We start from the raw sequence: 23,952 nt of genomic DNA on the forward strand, positions 1-23,952 counted from the left end.
AGGACTCCATATAGTGCTTCTTTTTTATTAACTAATTAATTAATTAGAAAGCTTTGTGACAAGGCATAATGTTCCTTCTACGCCGTTACAAATCATCCATGATGGGGCACAGATATTTCTGTGTCTGTAGCATCTATGTAAATCATTGTCTTTTAGAAGAGTATGTATGTAATTCCGCTTTCCCACGATGTTTTTCCTCAAGCTTTATAAGTGGTACTTACTAAATTTTCAAGTAATATTTATTGTTCCTTTATGAAACTAGCAATTCCGTTGAGTTGTTTCAAAGAACTTATGACATGCAATAAAGTGTCGCGCCACTAAAACGAGTAAGGGAAAAGGACAAAATGGCGTCGATCGGAGCATGATAAAGCACACGAGCCAATTTGGAAAACCGCCCAATTGCTAATAAAGGAATGGTTACAATGAAGTTATCCTGAATTAGATTATGACTGCAACTAACTCCGGTGGCGCGCGTCGTTTGGGATATTTCAATGAGAATTCAACTTGCGGGCTTCGAATGTTCACTTTTTATGCCTTTTTGTAACTGTGACGAACCGTAGCTCGGTTTTTTTCCCTTAAACAATTTTTGTTGACTGTAATCTTATGAAATAGAAAATTTCATTTTTAGTAACATGAAATATGTATGCGTAAGTGATTTTAATTCATAATATGATAGTGCTTGGCATCTGCTTTGTAAATAAAATAATGACAGTTTCAAACGTTTTCAGTGAAATATGCAAATTCTTTAGCATCTCTTCTAGTCTATTTATACGCCTTGGGCATTTAGCTTACAAGTAAATCGAGTGAAAAAATAAACGTAAGAGTTAGGAAAAGTCGGAACATTGTTATCAGTTGTATCTATAGAAAAATCAGCGAAGTAGAAAGCTGACGATGCGTGCGTTTCATTACGAGTTCGGTTTTACGAGGCCCGTAAATCTGATTCGGCTGCCACTACTCTTTCTGCCTCTTTCTGCCTCTTTCTGCCTATGATAACGGAATTTTCAATTGGGATCCTTTTTATATATATATGATTGAGATATCAACATTTAAATACAATACACATCGGTAAAACAATTAAATTTGTTCGAATATTGTGAGACAAAATTACACAGATTTAATCAATGGCAATGGACATGATCGATTTGGCCTCGCGTTTCATATTTTCCGTCGCGAGCAAGGAGTGGCTTAGCAGCTGCAAACAAAGATTACTTTGCAATTGAAAACAAATAATAATAAATACAACTCGGAGCAAGGAAAATTGCAAAAAGGGAAAAACATGTACCTTCCGAGTTCCTAAGATATTGTACGACGCCAGATGTTCCAATATGACTATTTCGAAATATACTTGTTTTATTTTGTACCATATCTTATATACGTTTTTGATAACTTGGTCGAATGATTAAACTATTGTTAATATACTTCTTCAAAAGAATTAGAAGACCAATCTCTACCCGATTACAAGTTTCAGATAAAAGCGATGTCTGTGTGTAGTTAAGTCTAATTGTGTTTGTCGTAGTTAGTAGAATCCTTGCCGCGGGCAGCGTTTAGTCTGTATTGAGTATGTGTGTGGGTTAAAGCAAAAGCAGTGAACCCAAAAAAACATGGAACTGACTATTATTTTTATTTATTATGATTCACTACAAAATATTAATATTTTTTAAATTGTTTCTAGTGATAATGTAAATAGGAATAAAACTAAACTAAACATGGTTTTGTATTTAAGCCCTATATCTAACGGCTAATTCAAAATATAGTAAAATGTAAGAAAAGTCGCTTACATCCCATGTTTGGTACCACTTTCCAATATTGGGTATTATTGGCTATATTTGAGGGAAATCAACCTTTGTTCACCACAAGCAAATACTGAAATAAATATGAGTTTGATTTCGGAATTATTCCACTTGCACGGTCGATCTTTATTCGCATTAAGGACATTTTGGACATTTAATTATTACATAGACTTATTATATATTTAGAGTTCGTAACTCAAAGGCGGCGTTATAAAGTAATTGCGCGTATATTCCAGTTTCTTCAGTCTAGGGCATCGAGTCTGTAGCAATATAAAACAAGCGACGCTTTATTTCGACATTTGTCGCGAATAAATCACAATTTGAAAGAACTATGGCGGTGCTCTGCCAAGAACGTCGCGAGTTGAGTGTTTTCATATTACCACACATACGACCACATCTTTTGAGCCGACCCTCATGATCTAAAGGCGGTAGTTATCAAGCGTTTTATTAAAATAAGCAAGTATTATTCATGGTGGCCGTAAGGTAGGCCGTATTGCAGTCAAATGTCCTTCATTCATTAAACATTATTCATCAATATTAACAGTAAACTGTAAGGGTGTATATTATAAAAACAATTAAATTTAATAAAACATATGTGAGTATTTAAACGTATTTAAGACAACCAAATCGCAAAATGTTTTATTACAAAATGAATACGCTAGGTTGAAGATGATCCAAAACGAGGCCCGTATGTTTCCACACAACCTGGCCGCATTCGCATCGCCAATGTTGATATGAACTTTATATTCTTCACATTTACATAACCTATTTTATGAAAGACATTGTTTCCTGCGCTGGTGTGGCGCTTCTTATTGCATTATATGTTATACCGCTGTCATAGCGATACGCGAAACGTACCGATTTGCGACCAAACGTGCCTTTACATCCAGTACAATTTGAATTTGATTCTGATGAGATTTGCTGAAACACAAATACAGTAAATCTCAGCGGAATGAGCTTCAAATCTTCACACCTGATCCCACAATGATTAAATTTAAATTTTCAGTGCGTAGGATGTGTAAAAAGAGCACCCATGTCGACAACGCCACGGGACGCCATAATCCGTCCGGTGACGTCATAAAACGTCCGAAATCGTTTATTCATTGCCACATCAGAGACCCTTGTTAAAATTCTATTCGTTTTCCCGCGTATTATCGCAGGGAGCCATGTGGGATGTCACTAGTTATACGAGGACACTTTTTTATTAGAAACTCTGATTATTAGTTTTATGACAGCCTCTTCGCCTTGCCCTCCAAGATGATATTCATAAAAACAGGGAAACACAATTTCAGATTCTCGCAATAGATATTCATCTTCCTTTGTAACCGAAACATATAATGAAAATGTTATTTAATAAAATTTAACGTACAATTCAGCAGATACTATTTCTTCTTGTTTTAAAGATTCATACTTTTCTGTTATTATGAAAGATAAATGTCTTCACTCGGAGTACACGAGTTTTCCTTCATTTGCTAAGAAAAAAAAAAACATATTTATCTCACGTATAACGCGCTATACTTAAAAAAAGTAAATATTGTATTATAGTGAATCAGTGTGCGGCTAAAACCAAGCTAATAAAGACAAATGTTCCACCTTCCCCATGATTAATGATCGGACAGACAGAGCTTTCTCTATTATTACTTTTTGCAAACTGAACAAACCTGGCTATCGTATACCTGAATTCTTGGTTAAATGTTTATTACTTTTAAAATGTATGAATGAAAAGCTGTTGCAGTTTACTCATTTTAATCTAAGAACAAGACAAATAAGGCTTAGGAGTTGTCGTCGGTGGACGGCGGAGGAAGCGGAGGAAGCGGAGGAAGCGGGGCCAGCGGGAACGTCACGAAATGCCAGGGTTTTGTGTCGGTAACTTCGTTCTCACGTTTTCCGGCACCAAATCAAATTTACAGCCTCACCGAACTGAATAGAACACTATTTTGACAAGGGAAAAGACTTCTTTTTTAATCTCTCTAAAATACTTTTCAACTCTATATCGAGGTCAGCCTCAAAATGGGATTCGAAATACCGGGCATGCCCCCAGGAAATAGGAGTAAAATTTGTGGATGCATATTACTCATCGGTATGAAATATGCAAAAACCATGTTGCTTCAAATTTCTAAGAAGAGAGTATTTTATACCTAAAGGCATAATATATAAACAAATGTCTTATACGTATGGGAAGCAATACGCTGAAATCGTTTTGAATAAAATCTAAAAATAAATTGTACCTGTGAGTAACAATGTGTTCATCAACATGACGTCATCCTTGTAACAGCCTCGTTTAAGCGTAGTTTCCCTATTAATCAGTTTTCGTACATCGTATTCAGTTCATCAATCAGATGCCATTGTATCCACCGATGATTAACAAATTCCCACATATTTTATATCGGTCAGGAAATTAACTCGTGAGCCAACGGGTCAAAGTGACATGTCAGCTGATCGCGACCGCCAGTTTACATTAAGCCGAATTAGCTGCTGTGGCCAAAATTGGCAGTGAAATATGGTTTTGATCGCGATGATACTTTGATTTTGGATTATCGTGGGTGATTTATATAATGATAATTTTCTTTAAATGTTGCTTTTTATCGGCGGTTTCGGTTCTAATCTAAAACGAATTAACTATAAACATTTATGATTCAATTACCAGTCATTTCAACACAAATGTTTATGTGAATGTGAATTAGTATTAAATAGGATAGATTCATTTTTTTTACCAATTTCATTAATATCTTCTCTATAGTATCTTTTTAATAAGGTTATATAAAATAGAAATTATTTTTCTACAAGTTTTAAACTCATAAATACACTATGAACATTACCGATACAAAGCATATGTAAATCAGAGGGGTTTTGGGTATTCACACGACACCTAATCTACAATATGAATGGCGGTGTGGGGCCAACGGGGCGTAATGAAAAACCCAATATCGACGCAATTATTGCTTGTCGAATCTCGCGTGCCGGCCCTCTTGACTTCTTATTATTTTTCAATTCCACCTTTTTTGGGTATATTTTAGGGTGCTTACGGCATAACTGGCATTAGTGATTAATCTTGAAATCAATTTGCTAGGAGTCCAAACGTTTATCAAGTTACGCTTTTTTATTTACTCATATTGTTAGCAAATAAAAATAAAACTCCCGTGGATTCAAACTTAATCGAACGGCATTGAAGTAAGTATAAAAGTTTTTGTAAAACTCAGATTAAAGAAATTTAAAATGTCTGAAAGCACCTGTGTCGTAGTCGGACTGAAAGGAAGTAACATGGCGGGAGCTCGTTGGAAACAAAATATTAAACCGTTCCGCGCTTCGGCGAGCAGTTAGCGCAATTTTAAACTTCACAAATCGAAAATCAGTTGAGAAAATTATAAGCGGAGAGTCACTGAACAATTTTGCTCCTTTAATGTCCAGATACTTAGTTCGTTATTTAAAAAAATAATTGTATTATTTTTCGGTTTAATGTTTTTAGAAGATTACCAGTTGCAATTAAAATAACAACAACTACAGGTTTAAGTGGAACATAATATGCCCCGGCTCAATGCAAACCTGGCGTCGTGGTTCCGATATCCATTTGTGCAATATTAAAGGGTCTAATGAGTGTGTACTGGATAATAGGTACATAGCAATGTGTGTGCTTCATACTCCAGTACTACTTCAAGTGTTCAATTGTCAATCAAAATGTCAGTATGATTTTTTTATAACAATTATAGTGGCTATTAAAATGTTGTATATGTAAAACCAACACTAGATCTAAGAGAAAAGGTACCTAATGGAATAACGTAAAAGTCGACGTAAGTCAGGATCGACAAGATTTTGCGCTCAATTTTACAAACCTGCAACTTTCCACGACAATCTCTCAAACTATATATGGGTAGGTGCGCCTATTTTTATCGGCATTTCCTTTATTATTAATATTTCATATTGGCTGAGATTTATTATATAATTGAAAGATTTTATGTATTAAAGTTTCTTAATAGTAAAGTTTGCTTATAAGGCTATAGGCTACACTTTTCACCCGTCAGGTTGTAAATGTACACTGAATACACTGAGTAGAGAGAGTTCTCTCGACAGTATCTTCAAATCTTAATCGTATCTTAAAAGTAATCATTGAAACAGGCATGGTTCTCCATAGTACCTACAATATATTGTAACATTATGTGTTGTAAATATATTTTATATTACCATTTACATTACCATTTAACAAAAGCTGGTCATGCGATCTCGTTGTTTCGATGTAACATAATAATTTTGCTGTAGTCTAAATAAAAGATATATTTTGTATATGAGGTCTCGGTAACCGATAGCAATGTTCTTACAATACTGTTTGTAGAGGAGCTAATAATGTTTGGTATTGAGTTACGCTCAAACCTGACTTAAGGCCAAGTTCTGAACGCTTTTTCGTTTAACCGAGAGAAATACTTTGCAAGTAGTAAGTATTTAATCATTCTTCTATTCATGCAGTAGCTAATAAATAACATGAAACGTTACTGTCATAATGTCATCATCATATGCAAAAAAGGAAGAATAATAGAATATAAAAAATGTAAAAGGTTGTTCTGTTTTCCAGAGTAACGTCAATTCGTACGTATATAAAATATTCAATAAGGTGACATCTATTAAAGTCAAGCACAGATATTGGGAATGCGCCGCCCCTTAACGTGTTTTCCTGCGAGGATTGGGTATGAATATAAAGGGCCGATACAATATTACCGGGACTTCGAGCAAATAGACGATTCCGGTAAATATTAACTTATCAATATGAATATATGCTGTCTTGCGGTAATCTTTTTATTTTATCATATGTCTAAATCAGTGAAACATTTTAGAAACCAATTACATTATGTCGGTTTGTGTTGAGAGTTCATTTTGAAAATGATATAAGGGTAGCGTTTATTAGAACAAACGTAGAAGGTGGATTCTTCGTTTGGTTATCGAAAAATCTATTTTGTAGGGTTTGTACTGTTTGTGTATTGATTTCATTCAGTTGAGTTTATATGAGAGTTAACATAAGCGTTGAATAACAATGCGCTAACTTAAATGAGCAAATGTGAACAATTTCCTTTTAAAACGACTTATAATTCCGGATCTAATTGGTCAATTTGTCCGTGTGTGAAACAATGGTGAAGTTGTGTAATCTCATAAGTGAGTTCAGGTTCGCACAGCACAACGTCAGCCGCGCTAAGTTATTTCACGAGCGATTCTCTGAGGAGTATAATTTGATTAGCAATGCTAATGTACACTGGTGGGATTCCGACTTACGACTTGGCACATCGCTGCCACTGTGACGTGCTGCATTATACTGGCTGCATTACTAATTAATTCGTAATTTATTTTATTCTCTCGTATAATAAGAGCTTGTGACAGAGAAATATACGGCTATTAGGGCAGCTAACTGTTTCATGTTTTACTATTTTTTTAAACTCTTGAACGATTCGATATATTAGTAATATTCAATTGACTTATAAACACCGTCATTATCAGATTGCACTATAATGATATATATACATATCCGAACACGTACCGTCTTATAAATATAAACCTAGAAACAATTCTGGGAAGGCAGTCATAAGTTGTACTTTGATAGAGCAATATTAACAGATAAAAAATACATTACAATGGACCAGATAACTACATAATAGATAACACACATAACTCACAAGAAACTAAAAAAATATCTAATAAAGTATCATTTTGTCCAGAACCGGAATAATACCAAAAGCTGATGAAATGGACATAGACAATAGACCTTCCAAAATCTATACACATTCCTCAAAAAGCAGTAATATTAAATACAGCAAGAATAATGCAGTAATTCTTGTAAGAAAAAAACAAGTGCTAAATACCCCTTTCGGAAAAGTCTCCTACTTGATATATTTGTACGAGAGGGTTTTAATTATAAGCTTAGAATGTATATTCCAAGGTCATTACCCTTAGCCTGTTAAGTTCAATTAGTTTCCTAGTAAGCCTTTGATCCACTTAGAGACTAATTTATTGAGTACGGCTTGTAGTCATCTTGATATAAGATGGAATTTGTTATTAATCAAGCTAACGACTGGAAAATGTCTTTAATTTTAAAAGACACTTGTCTTTCGAATCATCAAATAGCATTCCTTTTGTAACTGATTTAAATTTAAGTAAAAGTTCATTATTGGCGATACATCCATACACTATGGGCGATAAAACGTATTTAAAAAGAATAGAAAATACTCATATGCCTTGCTTTCTTTACTGATTAATTGTTTAATTACTTATATAATATATTTAATATAGGTAATTTTATAAAAACAATTTATGTGTCCAAAAACAAATTCAGAAATGCAAATCCAAACCTTATTGTTTTAAGAAATAATTCAAAACTCAGCAACACAATTATACTTCTCTTATTTACTTGTATTCATTTCATTTGTATTGGTGTTTGCGTGTTTGCAAACATTTTTATTAAAACTTCGCCAAAGTGAGAACGCTCCGATTAATTTAACTTTTTATGACACAATTTTTTTCTGTTGTTCTCTCAAGAACCATTTACTATGTGCTAGTACTGGCACGTGCTGTGATATACCTCACTGATTCACTGAATTATTATTTTATACGATTTTAGACATCATTTTCTACAAAAATATTAAATTACAAAACATATATATTCTGACTGTACTGTTTGTTTAGGCGGGGTATATCAATATTAATTGTTTATTTACTATGGGTGTAAAATAAATAGTGATAATACGATCTTTGAAAATAATAATAATCTGGCAGACATTAATTAATATCACATTAATAGCTTTTGTTTTTTTTAATAGAATTAATTTGTATTTTTACCGCGCAATAATAACGAGTCGTTTTATTGCGTTCAAGTAAGAGAACAGAAAGAGAACAATTTTTTATTTTTAAATATTATTTAATTTTTTTCTTGACATTCATTTAACCAAACTAAGAATCAAACGGTTAGGCTTTTTAATATTGGTAAAGATATATAATATCTGTTCAGTTTGACGAAATCAGTAAAACTTAAATTAGTATTAGATTACTACGCTTAAGGACTTATGCTAAGATTCTTAACCAGTTAGAACTGGTTAAATCACATTTCTGTAGAAACAACGAAGATTATATAAACACTTGGTGGACGGGTAGAGGGCTTAAGACTTTATTTGTCTCGCTCCACCACAAGTCAGGAGTGAAGCTGTATAAATTGATTTTTAGACTAAAATCCACATTTTTATTAATTAAATACAATTAATTCAAAAGCACGATCACCGAGACCGACCATAAAATCATCAATTTAAGGGCTATGGAGAGAAAATTCAAATGTACACACATTATTGTATCACAGTAGAGCGTCAGATCGCGACGGCGTGTGACTTGTGATCAGAACGTTGAAGCCTACGTCTTAGACACAGTTCGTTGCGTAATTTCAGTGAATGAGCTCTTAAGGCCCTCCTGTCCTGTCCCTCTCGAGATCTCCTCTTAATTACTCTTCACCTGAACGTTGTCTTAATATGTTTTTACAGAGCACGTAATTTATGCTTTACTTAGCTCGCTTCGCTATTTTAAGGGCTTTATTCAAATTATAAAGTAAGTTTTAGTAATGAAACGAGCAGTTTTTAATTAAAAAAGTAAATTTAAAGCCTCAAAGTTCGGTCCATTGTGAAGTTCACCAGTTTTCTGTCTGCTCATTAGCTTGCCAAATTAGTTTGTGGTTGTCTACTTTATTGTTTAATTTCGAATTTACAAATTAATTTAGCTTAACAATCCGTAATTGTTTAGTATTTATAATAAGTTTATATATGTTTTCAATTAAATCAAATGCATCCTAAAAGTGTATAGTAATGAGGAAAAAGTTACGTCCCCCAAACTCCGGATATAAATCAGTCAGTGTCAAAATGTAAGTACAATTTGATTACGCAAAGGTACGTCCAGTTGGGAGACGCGAGAAAATTAAATTTTATAAGTGGATCTGCTGAGGATGATTTTGGCAAAGAGGCAATTTGAAAACAATCCTGAAATAAACTTCATTTTAAATGAAAAATTTAATTTATATATAATATGTATACTGTGCTTACATGAATAATATAAATTTTAGATGTTTTAATATAGATTAGTATTGTACCAACACTCATATTAAATAGTCGTGTCTTGAAGAGCCTCGTTTCATTGCAATACCAGTATCTTATAAAGACATACGAATACCAAATAAGGTACAATAAAAGGGAAATATGTAAAATTATGATACTTTAAAAGTACTTGTCAGGTGTCAATTGTACTTTCATGGATGCCATAGAGGTATCAGAATTTCCATAAGCTGAGTTGGTCCACATCAACCAGCACCATAATTTAACACATCCCATAAATCCAGTTTGCGCGTTTTGTCCGTAGCACAGTCAAAGTTAACGGTCGAACCGTACAAGAAATTGATAAATGTCTTTTCCCACAAGATCAAACAATTAGCAAATTGAATTATCTCAGATATAAATTGTGAGAGCTCTAGACGCTTTTGTTATAGAAAGATGAAGTTTTCAATTTAATTCCGAATAAAAAGTTTCAAAGTTTTAATCCAATTTCAGTTATTCGAACGGAAACGTTCTCTGAGTAGTTGTATAATTTTGCTCGTAATACTAATAATAGTAGCCAACTTAATAGTTTACGCTTTTTATTTGTGCTCTTCATTTTTATGCTTAACAAAAAGCTGCTATTTTCAACACTTCTAATTATGTTGAAATAACAGAACGAGTTTTCGTATTACTCATAGATTGAATTAATACGAAATGTAAATATAGTTTTTTGTATTCACAGTATGTTGTTAAACTAATGAAACGTTAATTATTTCTGCATCAAAAAGTTCTGATTGATCTTTGGTAATGTCCATTAATACTGATATAAAATGTATATACATTGTTGTAATAGAAATAGATGAATGCTATTTTACCATACTTAAAATGCAGACAAAATCTCTTCGTAATAACGCTACAAATAAAGCAGTCTGTTCAAATTTATCTTTGATATAAAAAGTCGAACGTGATTTCCAAAATAAAAATTTATTTTATAAATTAAATATCTGACGTTAAAAGGAAATGAAAACAAATGGAAGGGCCTTACGTGCCGAAGAGCCGACTTGCCCGCTTAACACGTTCGCTGACAGTGAGCACTTACCCTTGAAACCACATTACGGCAGTAGAATTTTCCATACTAAATGACAAACGTTCCACGACGTAGTGTGATGGTGGCCATATATGTGCCTGTCAAAACTCGATACTACGTCGATGGACGTGAACGTTTCTCGACGTTGTGTCATGTTGGACATGTGTTTTCCTGCCCAAATGTGACACTACGTCGACAGATGTGAACGTCTTACGACGTTGTGTCATGTTGTACATGTTTTTTCCTGCCCAAATGTGACACTACGTCGACAGACGTGAACGTCTTGCGACGTTGTGTCATGTTGGACATGTGTTTTCCTGCCCCAATGTGACACTACGTCGACAGACGAGGACGTCTCTCGACGTTGTGTCATGTTGGACATGTGTTTCTTTGCTCGAATGCGACACTACGTCGACAGACGTGAACGTCTTGCGACGTAGTTTCATGTTGGTCATATGTTCGTCTGCTTAAATCCGACACTACGTCGAAAGATTTCAAGCCTTTTAAGAGAAGGTAATAAAACACATATTTGTGAAACAATCATCTATTCTCAAAAACAAATCTCCATGAAATCTACTAAAATTGAGTTATAAAAAAACTAACTTTCATAATTAATCAACGTAAAAAATAAACAAAATCTTAGCTATTATCACATAAAATGGCAATTATACTTGTTTCACTACGATAAAAAAATCGACAAATCGTCTGAAACTTATTTAAAACTAAAAGTAAATTAACAAACAGCTATATATTTCTTAAAGGAAAAGAAATCACATATCCTAAGTGGAGTAAAGTCTATAAACTTTTTAATACTTATTTATGAATTGAGATCAAAAGTCGTAGTTACTAACAGTCCTTGCAAAATCTCTCTCGTTAATAAAATCACAAAAAAGGAACGTAAATCTACAAAATGTGCAATAATTCAGACAAGGGTCTCTTGTTCTTCCCGTTCAAGGAGTTTGTGATAATCTTGGAAACATTCAGGACATAGCGCAGGAAGTCCCGGGCAACCAATGCACCTGTAGCTGGTTTCAACTCTCTTCTTGTTCTTAGAACACATTTTACACATCAGAAATGAGTATTTTTATATACATATACTTTATTCTTCCTTACCCAAACATGTTCACCTTTTTTTAATTTCCTGTCCACCACATCTTTTGGATTATCTTTTCTGTTGACACGAAGAGTACCGTTTGTGTGTGTTTTCAAATCTAGCAGTTTTTGAGAAAGAGTGACTGAATTATAATAATTATCCATAAAAAGACCTTTCAATAAAAATGGTCTCATCAATCGCATTACCAACCGTTCAAGTTTTTTACCCATTGCACCCGTGAATTGGGTGTTTTCGCCTTTTCCACTGTACATTATTATGTTCAGAACGTAACCATCAGCTGTTGCCAAGATGTAGAATTTAATGCCATATCTTGCCTTTTTGGACTTAATGTACTGCCGAAACTGAAGTCGACCTCGATATAATAGCAAGGACTCATCTAAACTAAGCTCTTTATCGGGTTTATATATATTTCTAAAATTCAGAGTCAACATGTCAGTAAATTTGTTAATCTTTTCTGCCCCCTTTGCACCCAGCTCTGAACAACACATACACCGAAGTATTTGCTCATAACGCCGACAAGACATTGTATATGAGAACACCGGGTGATAATATAGTGGGTCATCATATGTAAATAGTTTCTGTTGTTTAGGAATGCGAATATGTCCATGTAGTAATGAAAGTCCAAGAAATTTTTTGGGTTGATGGTTTGTTCGAATTACACAAAGCCGTACCATAATTATTAGTACACTGGACCAGATACTCGATTAACTCTTTGGGAAAAACATGATCGAAAATGTGTTCAACCCTTGTCTGAGAGCTAACGTCAAATTGTATGCCAGGTGAATCGGTATCAAATTCAAAAACAGGAATATCATCTATTGTATGAGTCCATGGCTGTTCCTCTGGTACAGGAGATCTTTGCCGGTTCAGCCCTGGTGCTGGATCTATATTATTATTATGCTGAGACTGAGATGTAAGAAGGGGTGGCGAGTTGTCTATTGATTCTTAAATTGGTTCCACATGTTCGGTAGATCTATCGTCCCGCTCAAAATCCGAACTTCTATTTGAGATATCAGACTTGAATCCGATGAAGCGACAGGGCCTCCAGACGTGGGTTGACGAGGTCTGAATGAAAATATTTCTTCTGATGAACTAGAGGCGCCAGCTTCGTCTATATGCTGTGGTTCATAGTTCATGTCAGAGCCATAATCCCCATCCTTGTCCTCGAAAGGATCCTGATCCCGTTCAGATTCTGAATTTGATGACAGATCGTCGAACAAGCGTATTTTTGGACGTTTTTTGGAATTTTTTGCCGACATCTAAAATAATAAAATGTTCATTGGGAGCTAAATCTCAAATTTGTTTCTATTTCAAGTTTATATTATGATAAAATATAGTAATATTACATTGCCCAATGCTAGGATTGCATTGCTTTCAATCAATAGGTACACGTGATTCACTAAAAAGACATAGCTTGTAAATGCACCATAACCATGGCATTTTAAAAGACAAAAATGCACAAAATATCAGTTTTTCAAAATTTACTTACGGTTTGAGCGATGTAAACACGTGCTTGTTCACAAAATGGCACCGGCCGCACTGATTGTTCGAAAAACAAGGCGAGCGCTCACGCCGATCGACGTAGTACTCGTGCACCAACGGTTTACATGTGTGTGTGAGCGACTGAGAAAGCAATATGAAACTTCCCACAAATGCTCGTGTTACGACAGTAAGAAATTTGAAATTGCTCACAATATGACAGTGGATACTACTCTTCATAATACTTATATGAAAAATTATCGTTGGACGACGTACTGCTAATACTCCTAAAATTAAGTGGCCCGTCCTTCGACGTACTGCCATAACGCACTATTTTAATTTCCCGCCTAACAACGTACTGTCAGCGAACGTGTTAATACCTCCCCGACAATTCTTTCATTACCGCTCGCCTATTCTAAACGTGTATCGACAGATAAAAATTATTATTCCTCTCATTTATCGTGACGATTTTTAAATCTTGTTATTTCGAGAGCTCTCTCTGTAAACTTTTAAGGGTTTTCATTCAATTTAATACATTATTTAATCATCTTTTGTTCTCTCTGATTTAGCATTTTACAAGACTATGATTCTTTGCTAGATAACATTTAAAATTTAACAATGACAGAATAGTAAAGCTTGCTTAAAATAACCCTTTGAATTTTTGAAATACTAATTTAAATTGCAGACTCGATTATACTTTCTTTTTATGTTTATAATATTATTTTTTCACAACAATCGTTAATAAAACTTGATGAGCGTACATTTAACAATATTGTAAATTGTTTTGCTCATCTCGTGTGTCAAAGCGCGAGCTAATTCCGGCAAGCAATTATTCAGTCGCATGCCGCGTCTTTGTTATTCAAATGAAGGCCACTCGCAGCCTGTTCTCTTGGTATACCTTGTCGTGTGGCATCTACCTACTTCTACTTAACGCATCCACATGTTGACAATGCAAGGATAATCATTATGTGTTAAGCAATCCCTACCAAATTCAATTTTCGTTTAAAATGGAAGAAGAGTAACAGTTTGCTTGAGATTGCCAATTCGAAATGTATTTAGGATTATGTAGCTTGCATTGTATGTAACACCCGCTGCAATTCTCACTGTGCTATAGGATGTTTTATCTATTGTTTTAACTGCTAGTTAAATAATATATATCATTACAATGTGTAAACGTAAAATAAAAAAATGTAATTCTTAAATTTTTTGATCCATATAATTAATGTACACTTAAATATTGTAAATAAAAACTAGGCATCAAATATTTTATTATTTGTATAATACTATGCAAACCAATATTTAAAATTATGAAATGGTATACTTACCTAGTTATAAAAGTAATAACAGAAACGTAAAACATAATAAACGACAATTAGGAGAATTACAGTTAAAACTGGATGTGTTGTATAGTGCGTAGAGGCTCATTGCAAAGAGAGATTAGTTTTCCATTTGTTTGGCGGAACGCATCATGTGGGCACCGAAGCTGCTCCACGATTCGCATTCGATTGTTTTGATGATTGAAACCGATTCCATTGAAACAGAACGGTATTGATTGGGTTCTTTGCCTCCGCTATATGCACTTCTTGATGAAACAGCTGCATTGTTTTCCTTCATTTAGTCAAATATATACCTACACAGGCGTAGCTTAACAATTGTTTACTGTGACCCTAATATATTACGTAGTTCAAAATGGTATCGGAATAATGTACTTGCCATTAATTAAAGTCTAATTTTAGTCGCAGCTCTAAAATTAATCTATTAACTCAACAAAAATCCCACGAAATCTAGTTTTTAATCCGCCCAAAAAAATCTAATTCTTAACAATTACTCTTATCTTTAAACTTTTATTTTATTCTATTTAATTCACACCATATTACACACACCTTTACTATTATTCCTTACTTTTACTAATATTATTATTATCATTTTCTACTAAGTGTTAATATATTATTTTTTGCGACTGAGGCGCAAACTAGCTGATGTGGTCTCTGGCAAATTGACCAGCGCTGTGGAATATTCTGCTCCTCAGCATAATGCTGAGCCATTTACAGCCACAGCACACATGCTTGAGACGAACCGAATGGGAAAAGGAAAAAAATATATTTCTCTCATTATATCTTTTATTTAATTTTTTCTCTTTGATTATTGTTATTTTGTGGGTTTATGTGTGTGTGTTTTTGTTTGTAATAAATGATATATCTATGTGTATATCTAACATAAAACTAGGCATTTACCTGCTAAGTAAGTCCATAGATGAGCGTGTATTAGATTCGGTGGGTCTGTTGGCTTTCAAAGTGAAGTCTAGAACTTCCGACTTAGTTGTGATAAGTTCAATGACCCGATGCATGATGACCGAGCACATAATGACGCTCGCTGTGGTCGAAGCCTGAGGGCAAAGTTGTCGCGGCCTGGTTTACTCTGGACTTAGTAACAACTTAGTCCACAACTATTCACTTACCGATCTACTTGGCCGAGATTACGCGAGTCGCGAACTTTGGATGAGGACTCTATTCAGAAGATAGTTTGAACAGAGTAAAGTGTACAACGAAATGACTTGCATTGCACTCAATATTTGGAATATGCAGGCATTAAGACATTATATTATCGAATTTAATATTACAAATTAAGCTTAATGAATCCTGACGTATGTTTTCATTGCAAATTTTGAGCAAATTAAATTATAATATTTTGCAATCAACATATAATAATTTAATTTACTCAGAAACACGATAATTTCCAAAATACTATCAGTAACCTAATATTATACTATATTTATATTACAAGGAAGGAAGACACATGTAAGGGTAAGAAATATAAACTCATCTTTATAATGAGATAAAACAGAAGGTTCTTTAATTTTGTAACTTTTTATGAGTTTTTAAAGCAATACTTAGTATATTACGGTATACAATTAATATTGAATAAATGATAGATTGTCAGTGCCTTCTCCATAGACGAACGCATGCTTGGTAAATATAGAAGTAAGTTGGCTAACGTGGAGGGAACTGTCTGATATGTTAACATCCTGCAAGTTCTAGTAAGATGGGTAGCTAATATGTGTGGTAATATTATGGTATCGAACATTTGCAGATGAAATTTGCTTCAAAGATTGCAGTACTAATATTCTATAATCAGATAGGTTAACCCAGTTAAGTATTAGCGAGACGAGATTGAAAAACAGATATGACACTGCTTGTCCTGTTTTACATAATATCGTGTGTCTTAATACTAAATGTCGTCGGTAATTTCAATGTTTCGATTTCTTGGATCGTTGTTGATTTTTTAGGCAAGCAGGAGAATAACCAACTGTGCTAGTCTGATTGTGGGGCTGCCACTTTAGAGCTCAGTTTTATGCGTGTTACTTACTGCCTTAGTGAGTGGATTCTATATTCGCCTTTTGCCCTGCATCTTCAACTCAATAGCAACTATAGGGCGTGCGAAAGTCAGACTATAGTAGGCCGCAGGGTACTGGGATGTGGATGATTCGGACTGGCTGAAGTTTTGATTACACCTAGTATCTACGCACATTAGTGAAACCTAGAATATTTGTACACGTTCGCGATATCAAAATTCAGGCTGTTTATACGTTAAATGCTTACGCAAAGAGATTCTACGAGACACGGTATTGTGTCACTACATGTCGGCTACGTGAATTTGCTCAAGCAAATTCGATAGCTCTCTATTTGTCCAAACCTCTTTACTCTAGCCCGCTTCTAACGTTCTGACACAAAATCAGTCTGATTCATTTCTTTTAAATACTTTAAAAATTTAAATCGACTAGGAATACATTTATATTAAATACATATTACTAAATTAAAATTAATATTATTACTTTATTATTGTATTGAATACATTTGCTAATATCAATTAATTAATAAACTTTAATTTTTTTTTTATTTTATTTAATCATAAAATTATAATCAAATATTGAGCGTGTACGTTATAAGGACCCAAGCGAATAAACAATTCTCTTACATAACACCTCAATCGGTCAGCGTGACTAGTTCTACAGTACAAGGGGTTCCCCTTAGGTAGAATGTCTAGAGCGATCCATGACGCCCATTTTGAGAGGCTTGTATCGAATATATTAAACAAAGTAATTATATAGTGGATGTTAGTGGTGAATAATATCATGATTCGAAGCCGCAGTCGACCGCCGGTGCAGACATATCGTGAACATTTCATTTCATTGTATGAATCTATCAAGCGACTGTGTGTTCTCTCAATGTAGGGTTACACTCAGTTATAGTCGGAAATAATACAGTACTTTTAATACAAGATATTTTAACAAATTAGATAAAATAGTGTCACCGAGTTCAAAGTAATATTTATGGGACCGAATAAATTAGGAACGAAGACCACAACGCTTTGACTTTCCTTCTCAAGCAGCTTTTAAATTATTAAGCTTTACTTAGCTTTTATTTATTTATTATTTATGAAAAGTGTCTTTGAAGTCTTTAAAAAGAATACGGAGTAAATCATCCAGTACTTCAAGACTCTGTTAACTGTAATTAGGTACTTGTTATTGTACTTATAATGTATTATATAAAAAACACATAATATATTATATCATCGGAGCTCATTCTAGCGCCGAGTGCCTTTAAGTACGACATATCCCGTCAAAATAAAATCAATATGGATTGTAGCAGCACATCGAAGTCCGCTTTGATTCCGGATGGCGGCGCAGAATGATTCCGCGTTAGTGCAGTGATTGCTTTTTGACGTACCCATAGTTCGGGTTCGATACCAGTGTCGATAGACGATTACAGACGTCCTCAACATTTTAGTTCTAAGCTCACGCAAATGTAAACAAAAATTACTAAGTTGTTCATTACAAGTACATTACGTAAGGTATTTAAACTATAAGATAGTGTTAAAATATTTTTTCTAGATTCATAAAATCTGGTTAACTTCTTACATAGGGGCAGATACAGAGCAATCCCCGTTCACTATATTATATAAATGATCTGTGATCCATAGGAGTAGGCAGAATTTTACATATTGCCAACAGTTGGCCTCCCCTGATACTCGATCGCATAGTTGTATTTGGTTCTGTAAGCGATTTCACGGTTGACATAAAGATATTGGCTCTGCCGTGTCTCTATACTTGTATGAATATTGTATTGTATCTCAAATACAATGCTTCAATGGAAGTGTTACGAACAAATTGTGAATGGCGAATTCGGGCTAAATAATATAAAATATATTTTTAATACAAATATTCTATAATATTAATTTTTTTCTATCATATAATACTACTCAATTTAATTCCTGTTACTCAACAAATTACTATTTTATAATAACAAGGGCCAAGAATCAGATAAAATATGCATTGTTTTGGATGGTTTTCTTTTTAATTATGGTATGAGTAGTATAAAGCTTTCTAACAACCCAATAAGTCAGAGGACAAACACATGTATCTGATCTCTTTAAGTACTAGGTTAATCGGAGCCAGACTACAACATAACGTCATAGGAGCAAGTGTTAATTTGCGCATAGCATTAACAAAACTTTACCTAATAAAAAAATTAGTTATCTCAAAACATATGATGTGATTTTTGAAACCATTACTATCTTTTTTGCTAGATATATATTAAGATATGCCTTTGTTTACGTATAACTGCGTGAACATATATACGTATAGTATACGCCTATTTTGAATTTAATGATTTAGTAATTACTCAAAGCTTAATAATGATCTTAGTTCAGAAAACTAAACAAGAAGCACGCATATAAAGTGCATGTTTTTTTAAATAGTGCTAGTTTGTCTTGCTCGGCTTGTTTGCGAATATTTTCAAGCGTTTGTCGAGGAATACGTTTTGTTTTGCGAGACTCGATTGTCTCTCTTTTGTTTTTAAAAAACTGCAGTGTTTCGAAATCTATGAATATTTCTCAATATTTATTGTCGCTTGCCTAAGCGTTTAAACGTGCTTTTAAAATTGTTGCAAAAGATAATTCATCGAATTGTTTTATTAAGCCTATAACAGAATATAATTAAATGATTTTACAGCGTTTACTTTAGGTATAAAGAATAATCGAAATCGCTTCAACATCTCATTGGCGAGCACCCAATTAATAAACCTTCCATGTCAATTATATTACTTTTCCCTCATGATTATAATTTATAAAATCAAAAATCGAGGATCTTCTCTGGTAAATGCCGCGCCTCCCGTTTTTCAGCAAAGGTATTGTAAAATCAGATTTCTCGTGTGTACGGATTGACTCAACATTTCAGTAAGTATAAAGCGGTAAGTTTGCAAGTGAAGATCTCCAGGCAATGAATAAGAAAACCGACCGCGACAAACATTTATTCTCGCGTCAATTAGTGAACTTATTACTGTACGTTTCATTTGATGAGCCACTCACTTCACGTGATGAATTACTTCAATGATTGACGTCTTCCGGTTTTGTACACAATGTAGATGTTGATATTGTTAAAGCTTATTTAGGTTTTTCTGTAAATGGAGACATTTATTCAATTTTCATGCACCAAAACAAAGTAAATAAACTAATAGTAGTTACATTTTCGTTAATTACTATTTAAACGTAGTGGAAAATTTGTAAGGGTATTGAAATTAAAATGTTAAACGTCGAACGAAACATAGGAATCTTTTTCGAAGCAATTATCAAGTTTCAAAGAAAATAGCGTTCTTCGCAGTTTCCAGAAACCGCGGGAGGCCCCTTTAATTAAATTTCAATTAAAATAATAAAGTTGCTCTCGACTCGTGTAAGAACAAACAAAAATTTTACGGTTCGTGTCATCCTTATATTTATTTTGAAACTTTGCGACGTCTTGAGAGAACCGCCTGATAACATATTTTGATTGCCTTTTACTTTGCTATTACTTTATTTGAATATGCCTATATTTAGATTTGGAAACTTGTAAACTTTTTGTGAAAAGATACTTGTTCGAACTTAGAATCGCCCTATGTAGCGATACGAATGAATCAGCGATCAGAAACAAAACGGGTTCAATAAAATACGACATTAACCCTCGTTGTATTCACACGCTCATAAGTTTCGGATTAAAAAAGGGAAGCGAGTGAGAAGGGTCGCCATTGTCCTCGTGACGCAATTATTAACTCACGATTCATATACTGTTTTGTTTTAAGGCAATAACTGTTTGCTGCTCTCGGCAAGGTCAGAATTGTTAGATGTTACAATGTTTCAGATGCCCTTCTCATTACATATTATGGGTGATTTGTATTTCTTTTTTTTGTGCTAATTCGTTTACTATGCCAAACTATGCAAATACAAACTTTTATATATTTGAACTAGTATATACGAACGAAATTGCAACCATATACTTTATAATATCCTTTAAAAGTGTTAAAGCAACAAAGTTTGTCTTCAGGAATTGCGATCGAATAAATTTTAGTGTCCAATATAAGAGATCCGCGAACTTCCCACGAGCTTATCAGTGCAATTTACTGCACAACTTTACAACATTTCATTCTGATGTTGATATCTACTATTATTATAATACAATTTAATAGTAATAAAAAACATTCTATTAACTCATTTAAAGAAGGCTGTGTATAGTAATACATACACTTAATACAGCTCATTTGAAACATTTTCAAAATTTATTAGCATTTTAACAAATCACACATTCAATAGAAAAATAAATAAACCTCAAATGTATGTCCAACGCAGTTTGCAGAGAGGTGAAACCAAATATTCGCCAATAAGTGTAAAAATCCTTCTCCGATACGATGAGCGTTATTCAAATGTATTTAAATTGGAAAGATAAGCCAGCCATTTGCAATCGTTGACACCCTATTGCTTGTCGCTTAAGCGTAGCCGGAAATTTAAGGCTGTGGCCTGATTGGAGATTACACTCAATGTTATTTAGAGATTGCGTGAAATATGTGGGGAACGTTGATGAAACTAGTAATCACTATATTATAGGTTCATGTAACGTTGCAAATGTGTACTATGTTATTTGTCAAGCAGATGCTGTGTTCAATATTAAATGTTCTTGTGATATTAATTTTCCTCGACTTATTATACATGTTATTATTTATGGTTTTTATTGCTACTTTAATCGCTGTAAAAATACTACTAAATGCGTGTGTGTGTGTGCACACAGGCTAAGTGATATCTCCACATGGGTAATTCCTGAACATTTATTCGTTGGTACAATCAATTATTCAGTGATTGCACAATCATTCGGATTATGGTATTTTGAGCCATCGCGACTTTAAGGAATCGAATGACTGTGGATTTTATTAGCCTATTCACTTAGGTAGGGAAAAGCTTAATACAAATATATTGTATTTACTTTTTAGTCACTTAATAGTTTGTAATATATATAACAAACAAAATATGTATTTTGGAGTTAAATAGAATCAGTATTAGTATTATTGTAAACTGAATGTTGGAAAGAAACAGTTAAGCATATCGAAAAGCCTTCTAGTTTCAGGGCTTCATAAGGTGCAATTATCATATTTGGCTTCGATATACAACAATGGCTTAACAGTGAAAATTCACTGGTCATGTCACATGTGACAGATTTTAGATTGAAGGACCCATGAATTGATCCAGGAGACCGATAAAATTTGTGGATTATTTCTACGATAAAATAAAATGTTCTAAACTTTAGTCTGTCTCAAATTTGCAATAGAATCAACTGGTCTGAACAGTGACGCAGCAGAGAGATGTTGTGGTCTGAATGGAATCCATTTTGGCGCGTCCGCTGGCGCTCAGCTGCCAGCGGTATTTGGCCAGACATTGCTCTCTTAGTTGCTTTTTAATCTTATTTGCAACTAGTTCGGTTAATTGTTTCATTCTAGAACTTAAAATAACTGTTTACTAAAATTATATGAACCGGAGTTTCGTTAACGGAAAGAAATGACTACATTAAGTGGACAGTTGAATGCTTTTGTAATAAAAACAAAATATTCGTTTCGGTTAATCAACATTGCGGTCTCGATGTTATAGTTATCTGTTAATGTAGCCACAAAATTATTCAAACAATTACCCTATCGTTAACCATCGGCTCAATATCTTCCACATCTTTGAGCTCGAGGGGATATAAACAGCCAATAAATTGGCGCAATAAAAATAGTCAAGCATATAATTTAGCCTAATCGAGTCATAAAAGTACCCTTTCCGGTTATTCTACAAAAAATCTCCACATTTATACTTCAGCAACGCATTTCAACGTCCCTCGGGAGTGACGAGGCAAATGTTGCATACTAGACAAATTTTATTACATTACGCGCGTCCAATTAACTAAAAATTAACCTTACGACTACGAAGTAAAGTTCAGTTTGGCCCAGCAATCTATTCCAGGGCAATACAACTAAATGTGGCGTGGAAAAAGTTTTGCATAGAACCGAAGATTTTGTTAAGAGATAGGCTGTTTGCAACGAAACTTGCGCTTTAGGAAATAGTTAAGGTAAATGGGGGGTTGGCCGGGGGCCAGAAATGGCGGAAAATCACTTGAAAAATTCTGACATAAAATGATTCTTAGGTGTCGTTAGTTCTGCCAAGTGATACAATCTCTACGGATTTCATGTGAATGACACGAGGTATCCTATTTAATAATCGTTAGTTCAATAAAGTTAGTAATATTAAACATACGTGGACAAAAGCAATATAGAGGAGAGGAAAATAAGTAAAGAGGGTAACTATGTCCACAAATAACGGTGGAAAAACATTACAGTTTAATGTAATGAAATGGAGATAAATGCTAAGAAAAAAGATAAGAAGTGTTCGGCAAATTAAATTGAAAAGTCCACTACTACCCTGAAAAGAGTCCTATGTGTCGTTATTCTAACAATCGATTTTGAACTTTATTAAACAGAAATAAAAATCGAAGTAACATAAGGCTTTTGCGATATGTCGGTTAAGCGAGTGAGGTATGGGGGAGAATTTGTGTCGTATCGGGTTTTAATTTCTTCTGAAAAGAATTAATGACTTTGCTTTGCGTTGGATCTTTGTCGTTTCATACGTTAAAAAGTCTATTGGTTTTGTGGAAATATCCTTATCATAAATTTTGCGAGGTTAATAAATCCGAAAGTTAGTCCGTTCGAGATAATAACTTTCAGTCTGGATCGATTTCGATTCTTTATGAAAATTAGTTACCACTTCAAGGTATTAATTCACGATGAGAATATGTCGTTAGTTCAACTAAACCAATGAAGTCGCTTTGCTTTTTAATTATTTACTAAGTATGTTCTATTAATTGATTTTTTGATTTGATTTAAAGCAAAGGAGATACCCGACTTGAGCTAAAATATAATACCTATATCATATGCAGGTCTTTTTGACAAAAAGTTTGTTGACCTGTCTTATATACTTAATATTAACGCGTAGGCTCAATTACTAAGTACGTGGGAGGTGCTTCGTCAAATGACGAGGTTATAAGGGGTTGTATCAAATTGTATCAGGATATCCATCATGAGCGGAATATTGACGCGACAGCATTTTTAC

The sequence above is a fragment of the Pieris rapae genome, chromosome 5 (assembly GCF_905147795.1).
Source record: "Pieris rapae chromosome 5, ilPieRapa1.1, whole genome shotgun sequence".
Taxonomy (NCBI): domain Eukaryota; kingdom Metazoa; phylum Arthropoda; class Insecta; order Lepidoptera; family Pieridae; genus Pieris; species Pieris rapae.